Raw genomic sequence first — 9111 nt, 5'->3', positions numbered from 1 at the left:
AAGAGAACAGAGGGGTGGGCTTTTAGTTCAAAAGCAGACAAGTCATTGGGCAATGTAAGCTGTAAGTGGGGGGAATGAATTTCCAGTACATACAGTGCTGGCAGAGTAATAATGAAATGGAACTGCCCATTCATAAAGAATGACTAAAAGTGAGAAGAGTATTATACTCATGTGTTTACTGAAAGATGTTTTATCTTGCTGTGGGCGATGAGGGCAGCAACTGTGTTATTCTAACGGATTTATGTGAAATAATGGGTGTACTTTTAGCTTTTCAGCCTGGACTCCACCTTGATACTGAATTCATACATTTATTTTTGTCACAAATTTTTTACAGTTTTTTAAACCAAGCGGGACGTGAATATAAAGAACAGAAAAAATACATAAAAAACTGCAGGAGTGAGTTCAGCCTGAGGTTACGTTGTCCACACCACATGTTCCCCTTCCATTCTTCTAATGTGATTATCTAAAATCGTGCAAATCCAAAATTGTTTCCTTTTGCTGCGATTTTCCAAAACCCAAGTAAAAATTCAGTGATTTTACTACAATTTGTAAAAAAAAAAACCCTGCGTCAAAAAAATGCTTTGCAAATTTACTGTGTAATTCTACTCTTTATGTGTTACATAATATAAGTCTCATTAATGGTGAAATATTGAAGGTGCCTGATCCAAGTAATAATTGTGGCGATATCAATTATGTCCAGTCACATCCAGAGCTGCATTCACAATTCAATCTTCAAGAGCAGTACTGTAAATCACAGCTCACCTCCACCGCCCAATCAAAAGGTAGTTGATCAACATTTAGAGATATATATCGTAAGCTATCCCAGGAAGCCAGACTGTGACGCAAATTTCATTATTCCAATGGCCATTGAAAGATCCAAAGTCTTGATATGTCGTATGAGCCATGAATTCCAGCTGAGGCCGCTATTAGTTGTATCCAATACGATATGTCGTCTACGTATCCAACATTTGGTGGGATTCAGCTCACGAGCATTGGATTCCAGGTTCTTTTCCAGCAAAGGCGATAAGTCCATATATCACAATATCCATATCATTCCTGGTTGTTAGCAAGTGATGTCCAGAATATTCTTCAAGAAACCAACCATATCCTTGCGCTATAAGCCATCCCACCATAAGCATGAGCTAATAAGCCATATCCAGCATAACCATGGGCTAATAAGTCATACCCATCAGATCCATGAGCTAATAAGTCATACCGACCATATCCATGAGCTAATAAGCCTACCCACAATGACCATAAGCTAATAAGCCATATCCATCATATCCATGAGCTAATAATCCATACCCACCATATCTATGAGCTAATAGTCCATACCCAACATATCCATGTGCTAATAAGCCATACCCACCATAACCATAAGCCAATAAGCCATACCCACTATATCCATGAGCTAATAAGTCATATGCATCAGATCCATGAGCTAATAAACCATATCCATCATAATCATGATCTAGTAAGCCATACCGACCATATCCATGAACTAATAAGCCATACTTACAATATCCATGAGCTAATAAGGCATACCCACCATATACATGAGCTAAGTCATACGCATCAGATCCATGAGATAATTAACCATAACCACAATAGCCATGAGCTAATAAGCCATACCCACCATATCCATGAGCTAATAAGCCATACTCACAATATCCATGAGCTAATAAGCCATACTCACAATATCCATGAACTAATAAGGCATATTGACCATATCCATGAGCTAATATGTCATACTCACAATATCCATATCCATGAGCTAATAAGTCATACCCACCATATCCATGAGATAATAAGCCATACCCACCATAACCATGACATAATAAGTCATACTCAATATCAATGTAGGCTGATGAGCCATTTTCGTTAAGTCTATGAGCTAACACATCATAAGTTCCATAATTAAGTTTCCTTTTTTTGTAGATCCCATGTGACGTAGGACATAAACTTTAGTTGTTCCTCCATCCATCCATGAGATTTATACTCTGTGTGACCTGAGAGCCTCCATAATCGGCTGGTACCTGATCCATCAGCTACTCTTGTCTCATTCATACTTTTGTGAAGTTCTCTACACACATCACAGCATCCGGTTCCATCATCTCTTTATCTGTGGTGTATCATCTGTGGGTTATATCCATCAAGTATCATTTATCCATATTCTTCTTTTACTTCCGATATTCCAAGATATTTACCAATCTTAAACTCAAAAACATATTCCATGGACTTTACGAGACACGTATTATGATCCATCCACCATATCTTTGTAGCTTTTGAACAGTTCCTTAGACCTCGTCCACCATGTTGTATAATCCCAAAACCTGATGAAGTTTTCCATTTTACACATGAGCATATATTTTCCATAAAGCTCGCCCATAACCAGTATCCAAATCACTGTCTTTTCATGACGTATCTCCATTGTAGCAGCTCATCCATAACCGTTACTCAAGTCATTCAAGAAGACCACAAAATGCGATATATGGTCCAAGAACGTTTGATAATGTTTATCTGTGGATTCTAGTTATTTCTCTTTGGACTTCATGCTGAAGGTTGTCGTAAATACCAGTGATAATCTTGTCCTCCACGATAGTCCTCAGATCTCCACATGGCAGCCATAATCCTTGGATGTTATACCGGCAGACATTAGGAGGATACCGGCAGACATTTTTGTGTTTCACTCTTCTGAGGACCACCCCAGAGGTCACGAGTAATTTCCATGGGTTAACAAACCTGCAAGAGAAGAAAATAAAAAGATTAATGATCTTTCCCAGTTAAATATTTGAGGTCTAACAAAAACATTTCTATTGCATGAATCCTGACCAACTGGAAAGTCTAGAACTAAGCTTAAAAACTTTTTTCTTTCGGCGACTGCATCTAAGGTGAACTAAACACTACTTACCTAAGAGTGCACCCAGAAACCCTTAGCATTTTTCTTAAAATGTTGCATTTGTTACTACATTTTGTGGCTGTTTTTGAACGACAGCTCCATTTTGCTGGATGAGAAACCTAAAGGGTGCTTTACACGCTGCGACATTGCTAGCGATCTCGTTAGTGATGTAACACGCCAGATCGCACATACGATTTGCCGAGATCGCACATGTGACCGGCGCTATAAAAAATGACCTATGTGCGATCTCGGCAAATCTTATCTGCGATCTGGCGTGTCACATCGCTGATGAGATCGCTAGCGATGTCGCAGCGTGTAAAGCACCCTTAAGAGAAGAGTCTACATTACTAGCTGGGACATGATAATGGACAATCATTGGCGAAGAAGTATCAATCCCATTATGGAATGCGAAGAAGTAGAAGTGCAGCTCTCCTGGTGGACGGGAGGATCCCAATGGTTTAGCATAGCTGCGGCCATCCAAGATTACCTCATTTTGGTGGACCATTAAACACCGGAGGGTATTGACCAAACTAAGCAATTTGTAAAAAATAAAAACCCAACCCCTGGAAAATCATTAAAATCATAAGGAATCAAATGTATTTTTATACGGTAATGACTGGAAATGAGCAAATCTCTTCAAGACAAAAAAAATTCAGTTGTAATTTTCACAATTTACATGAATCAAATAAAATGGGTCGGCCAACATTTTGCCAAAATCAAAAATTCTGGGGTGGTGTAAAAAAAAAAAAAAAGTTATACTCACCTGGTGCTGATCTGTGTTCTATGATCCAGTCACCTGTGCAGTCTTCACTGGGTCTTCTTTGGCATATTCTAGTTCGTGGCCTGACTCCAGAAGATGCCAGAATCCAAAAGATGCCAGGCTTCAGATGATGCAGAGCACCAGAAGATGCCAGGCTACAGAAGATGCTGGGCTCCAGATGATACTGAAGATACTGCTATAGATCATTGCTGTCCAGCTTTACAAGATGTTAGGCTCAAGAAAATGCTGGGCTCCAGGAGATACCGAAAAGGATACCAATACAGAAGATGCCTGATTCTGAAAGATACCAAAGACGCAAGGCTCCAGAAGATTCCAAAGATGCTGGGCTCCTAAAGATGCCAAAGATGCTGGCCTTCAAAAGATGCCAAAGATTCTGGGCTCTGGGTGATGCCGAAGATGCTGGGCTCTGGAAGATGCCAAAGATGACGGGCTCCAAAAAATGCAGAAGATGCCAAAGAAGCCGGGCTTCGAAATATGCCAAACATGCCGGGCTCCGGAAGATGCTGGGTCCCAGAAGATGCCAAAGATACCAGGTTCCGGAAGATGCCAAAGATGTTGAGCTGCAGAAGATGCCAAAGAAGCTGGGCTTCAGATGATGCCAAAGATGCTGGGCTTCGGAAAATACCAAAGATACTGGTCTTCAGAAGATGCCAAAGATACTGGGCTTCAGAAGACGCCAAGGTGCCGGGCTCCAGAAGATGCCAAAGATACTGGGCTTTGGAGGATGCCAAAGATTCTGGGCTCTGGAAGATGATGAAAATTCTGTGCTCTGGATAATGTGGAAGATACCAACTCTGGATGATGACTAAGATGATGGGCTTTGGAAGATGACGAAGATTCTGTTCTTTGGATGATGTCGACTCTGGATGATGATGATGATGATAATGATGATGAAGATGCCGGGCATTGGAAGATGCTGTAAAATGTTGAAATGCTGCACTGTTGACTGGTGTGGCAGACAGATGAGGACCAGGTTATTTTTTCCATTTTTTTATTCACCTATGTTTATTTTGCCCTGAATTTGGCATAGACCTCACTGCACAATTACCAATCTGTATATTTCATTTGAATTTAATACATTTCAATTTCCTCGACAAATTTAGAATTTTTGAAAGATTCGCTCCTCACTACTAATGACTAGGGCTGGACTCTCCATCAGACACAGGAGGCTTATACAATACATACTGGTGACTCCGCTGGAAAGACCGCCTGATTCTCAAAGTTGGAGTATAGTTGTTTCAGTGGGAGCGGGGTCCCTTCCCTCCTAAACACAGTGCTCCAACTCCTCACTTTCCTTGCTCTTGGCCATTTCTTGCATTGGTTTGGCGTATCCTTGGATCATCAACCTTACACTTGTGCGCTCAGAATCTTACCGGGGAGCATTGAGTGCAGGCTCCTGTGACGTGCCTCTGGTACTGGTAATCACCATAAGGGTCAATGAAGGGTTAAATGATTACCCAAAGCAGAAGAAGTGGGGCACCCAGGACGCACGGTGACCCTACCGTACCCTCCGAGCTCCGGCTAAGCTGCTCAGTCATAGCTAATGTTACACGACACAAAGAGCCCCGTGTGATGATAGAGGCACCGACCGCAGAGACAATTAAGGCTCCTTGTTCTAATAGTGTCAAAATGCAGCAGAGAGAGTGCGAAATGTACAGTGAATAAATGATGATCGTGTTCACATCTCCGGATTAGCGTCGCGAGGGTATCGCAAGGTGAAAATGCATCCGATCCGGGAAGGATAAAATGATGTAAACCTCGCGTCGGTGGGGCAGCCTCTACACGGGGTGAACCAAAAGTCACAACATGGCCCCTTCTTTTTCTACTCTGAGCAATTTATATAACAGTAACGGGTCCTTGCCATCACCACCACCACTTTACCTCCAACTATAGCCATTTACACTCCATTGTTGGTGAGCCACCGGCTGTAGAACAGAGAACAAAGACATGCATTTCCTATACCTTACACGTCGGCTGGTTGTGTCTGGGTTTGTGCCCCTCTCCCCATACGGGAAGTTCATCAGGTCATGGTGCACAAGCGACCATCCCGGGAGGGCATAATTTACATGAATTCTCACTATCTACTCTGCATGACCAACCCGGTTTCCATTGCTGTCCGTCAAGCAGATGTGTGCCAGCAGTGACCTCATTACAATGCCCCCGGCGGCCGAGCCCGTGTCTGTGTCTGCATGATGTTAATGACGCATCCAAATATTACACAGAAATGAGAACATTAGCTGCCGACCCTTTCCTGACCGGAGGAGGAAAACAAGATGGGAATAATCTGTAATAGATTCCATTGTTGTGAGCTACATCGAGACGATGAGCCGGATATTGCTACATTGTCGCTCCGGTACTTATCTCTAATGCGGGCGTCACACGATGCGATTTATCGTGCGATCGCATGTGCGATCGTACCCGCCCCCGTCGTTTGTGCGTCATGGGCAAATCGCTGCCCGTGTCGCACAAAGTCGTTCAACCCTCGTCACACGTACTTACGTGCTGAGCGACCTCGCTGTGGGCGGCAAACATCCTCTTCCTGAAGGGGGTGGTACATTCGGCGTCACAGCGACGTCACACAGCGGCCGACCAATAGAAACACAGGGGCGGAGATGAGCGGGATGTAAACATCCCACCCACCTCCTTCCTTCAGCATAGCCAGCGGGAGCCGTGGGACGCAGGTAAGCTGTGTTCATCGTTCCCGGAGTGTCGCACAGTGCGATGTGTGCTACCCCAGGTACGATGAACAACCGGCGCAAAGTAAAATAAATGATTTTTTAAAAATAAATGACGAGTACACGATTTGTCACCGATTTGCGATCGCTCGTAGGTGTCACACGGGATGACGTCGCCAACAAAGCCGGATGTGAGTCACGAAAACCGTGACCCCGACGACCTATCGCATGATAGATCGCCTCGTGTGACGCCCGCATAAGACTAAGGCGGGCTTTACACGTTGCGACATCGGTAACGATATATCGTCAGGGTCACGTCATTAGTGACGCACATCCGGCGCCGTTACCGACATCGCAGCGTGTGACACCAAGGAGCGACGATCACCGATCGCACAAACGTCAAAAAACGTTGATCGGTGACACGTCGCTGCTTTTCATATTATCGCTGCTGCTGCCGGTACAATGTTGTTTGTCGTTCCTGCAGCACCACACATCGCTGTGTGTGACACCGCAGGAACGACGAACATCTCCTTACCTGCGTCCACCGGCAATGCGGAAGGAAGGAGGTGGGCGGGATGTTATGTCCCTCTCATCTCCGCCCCTCCGCCGGCCGCTTAGTGACGTCGCGGTGACGCCGAACGCACCTCCCCCTTGAAGGAGGGATTGTTCGGCGGTAACAGCGACGTCGCCGACCAGGTATGTGCGTGTGAAGCTGCCGTAGTGATAATGTTCGCTACGGCAGTAATCACCACATATCGCATGTGCGACGGGGGTGGGTGCTATCATGCTCGACATCGCTAGCAATTGCTAGCGATGTCGTAACGTGTAAAGCCCGCCTAAGACCTGTCTCGCCCAGTTAAAGAGAACCACCTCTCCATGGACAGCGGTGCAGGATGAAGCCTCATCTCCATGATTGGTGCAGTTAGATTCCATTGTTATGAGATACATCTGAAGCACCCCTGAAGCCATCAGGAGCTACAAGGTATTGCAACCTGTCAAAGATGCAGGGCCTACCCCTAGGAACTTGAAAGACAAGTGCCAGTAAAACCAAAACATACTTTAATCCCAGTTTTCCCTCATCCACACAGACTGGTGACAGACTATAGTTGGACCCAATGGATGGCCACCCAGGGGTGGAGCCGATCCAGTCTACTAGACGACAACCAGGTGGGAGGCGGCAGACAGTTAGTAGAGTGAGTTAGAGTCTTTAAGTGGAAGTGAAAGGAGACGGATGTAACCGCACTGACAGAAGTGTGTGACGGTGACCTGAGGGCCAAGCGTGTGGTTGCCGGTGGAGTACGGTGGAGTGCTCCCGGAACCATAGCACTCACGGGTTACAGAGCCCTAGGTCAGGCAAAAGCTCCAGGCAGACCTGATAAAATCTGCACAGTGAGGGGACCATCCAGGACCTCACTGACCGTAAAGTCCAGGGGCACCAGCAGTGATGGGAGAACCAGGGACTGGAACAGAATACTGACCCTACGGGTTCAAACTGCCGCCGGAAGGACTAAAGACTGAGAGACAACTAGGAGGGGACCCCCAGACGCTTCAAGCCACGGGGACCCACCAACTTGAGAAGGGTGCAGGGGAAAGAAGCCACCAGGTCACTAAACCGGCACTGAGACTAAGGGAACTACCGGTGAACACCAGCCTTCCTCCGGGTACCAGTTATCAAGCTGCTGTGAGTAAATAACCCAGTTACACTGCAATCCTGTGTGTGGCCTACCTTCTTTCCGCACCTAACTCCATCACCTACCCCCCCTCCCCTCCTGGGGCCCCAGCCCTACTTGCGGAAGGCCGACATCCAGGCTGCCACCAACATCAGCCCCAGCAGTGAGAAACTGTGCAGCGGCGGTTCCATCACCATAACCGCGACCCGTAAGTGGTGTCATGATACAAACTTTATAAATATTCCCCTGTACATAACCCCCAGGGTCATGGAAATGGGCAACGGCCACCCAGTGAACTGTTCACTGGGTATATACGGCCCGGGACCAAATACCCCATAGACGGTACACATCGAGACAATGAGTTGGATATTGCTACGTTGTCGCTCCAGCACTTATCTCAAGGTCTAGGACCCATCTCACCGCCTTGGAGAGAGCCACTTCTTTACAGACAGCGGTGCAGGATGAAGCCTCATTTTCAGGATTTGTGCACTTATGTGACAAATGCATGAGATGAGCCAACCCCATTAAATGGGCAAACCACTACTGGCATGCTTGTTGAGAAAAATAATGATTGATGCATCGTTAGTTTTGCCATAAAATCGTCTCAACATCCAAACCCAGGAACATTTCCCAAACACATCATGTCTGTCACAAGGAAGGCACAATCATGGTAGTTTCCTCACTGTTCACTACTTCATTTACGACCCCGTCACACACAACAAGATCGCTAACGAGATCGTTGCTGCGTCACCGTTTCTGTGACGCAGCAACGATCTCGCCAGTGATCTCGATATGTGTGACACCTGCCAGCAATCAGGCCCCTGCTGTGAGATCGCTAGTCGTTGTCGAATGGTCCGGACCATTTTCTTCAAAGGCGATGTCCTGCTGGGCAGGACGCATCGCTGTGTTTGACGCCTACCAACAACCTCCTATACAGGTCGCTCATCGTTACTGCGTCGTTGGTAAGGTCTGACTGTGTGACATCTCACCAGCGACCTCCCAGCGACTTACCAGCGATCCTTATCAGGTCGCATCATTTTCGGGATCGCTGGTAAGTCATTAAATGTGACGGGGGCTCTAGGCTGT

General features: G+C 45.9%; 1 long non-coding RNA gene across 1 annotated transcript in view; it reads right to left on the bottom strand.

Annotated features, from left to right (window-relative positions):
* Positions 1–322: 322 nt before the first annotated feature.
* The window catches only part of LOC142272717 (uncharacterized), a 118491-nt gene continuing 109702 nt past the window's right edge, over positions 323–9111 (bottom strand). Inside the window, exon 3 of the long non-coding RNA XR_012737577.1 lies at positions 323–2742. This is a non-coding gene — a long non-coding RNA (uncharacterized LOC142272717). The remainder of the gene's footprint in view (positions 2743–9111) is intronic.

The sequence above is a fragment of the Anomaloglossus baeobatrachus genome, chromosome 1, assembly GCF_048569485.1.
Source record: "Anomaloglossus baeobatrachus isolate aAnoBae1 chromosome 1, aAnoBae1.hap1, whole genome shotgun sequence".
NCBI classification, from domain to species: domain Eukaryota; kingdom Metazoa; phylum Chordata; class Amphibia; order Anura; family Aromobatidae; genus Anomaloglossus; species Anomaloglossus baeobatrachus.
Note: the sequence above shows the minus strand (reverse complement) of the source record. Positions and strands in the feature narration are given on the sequence as shown.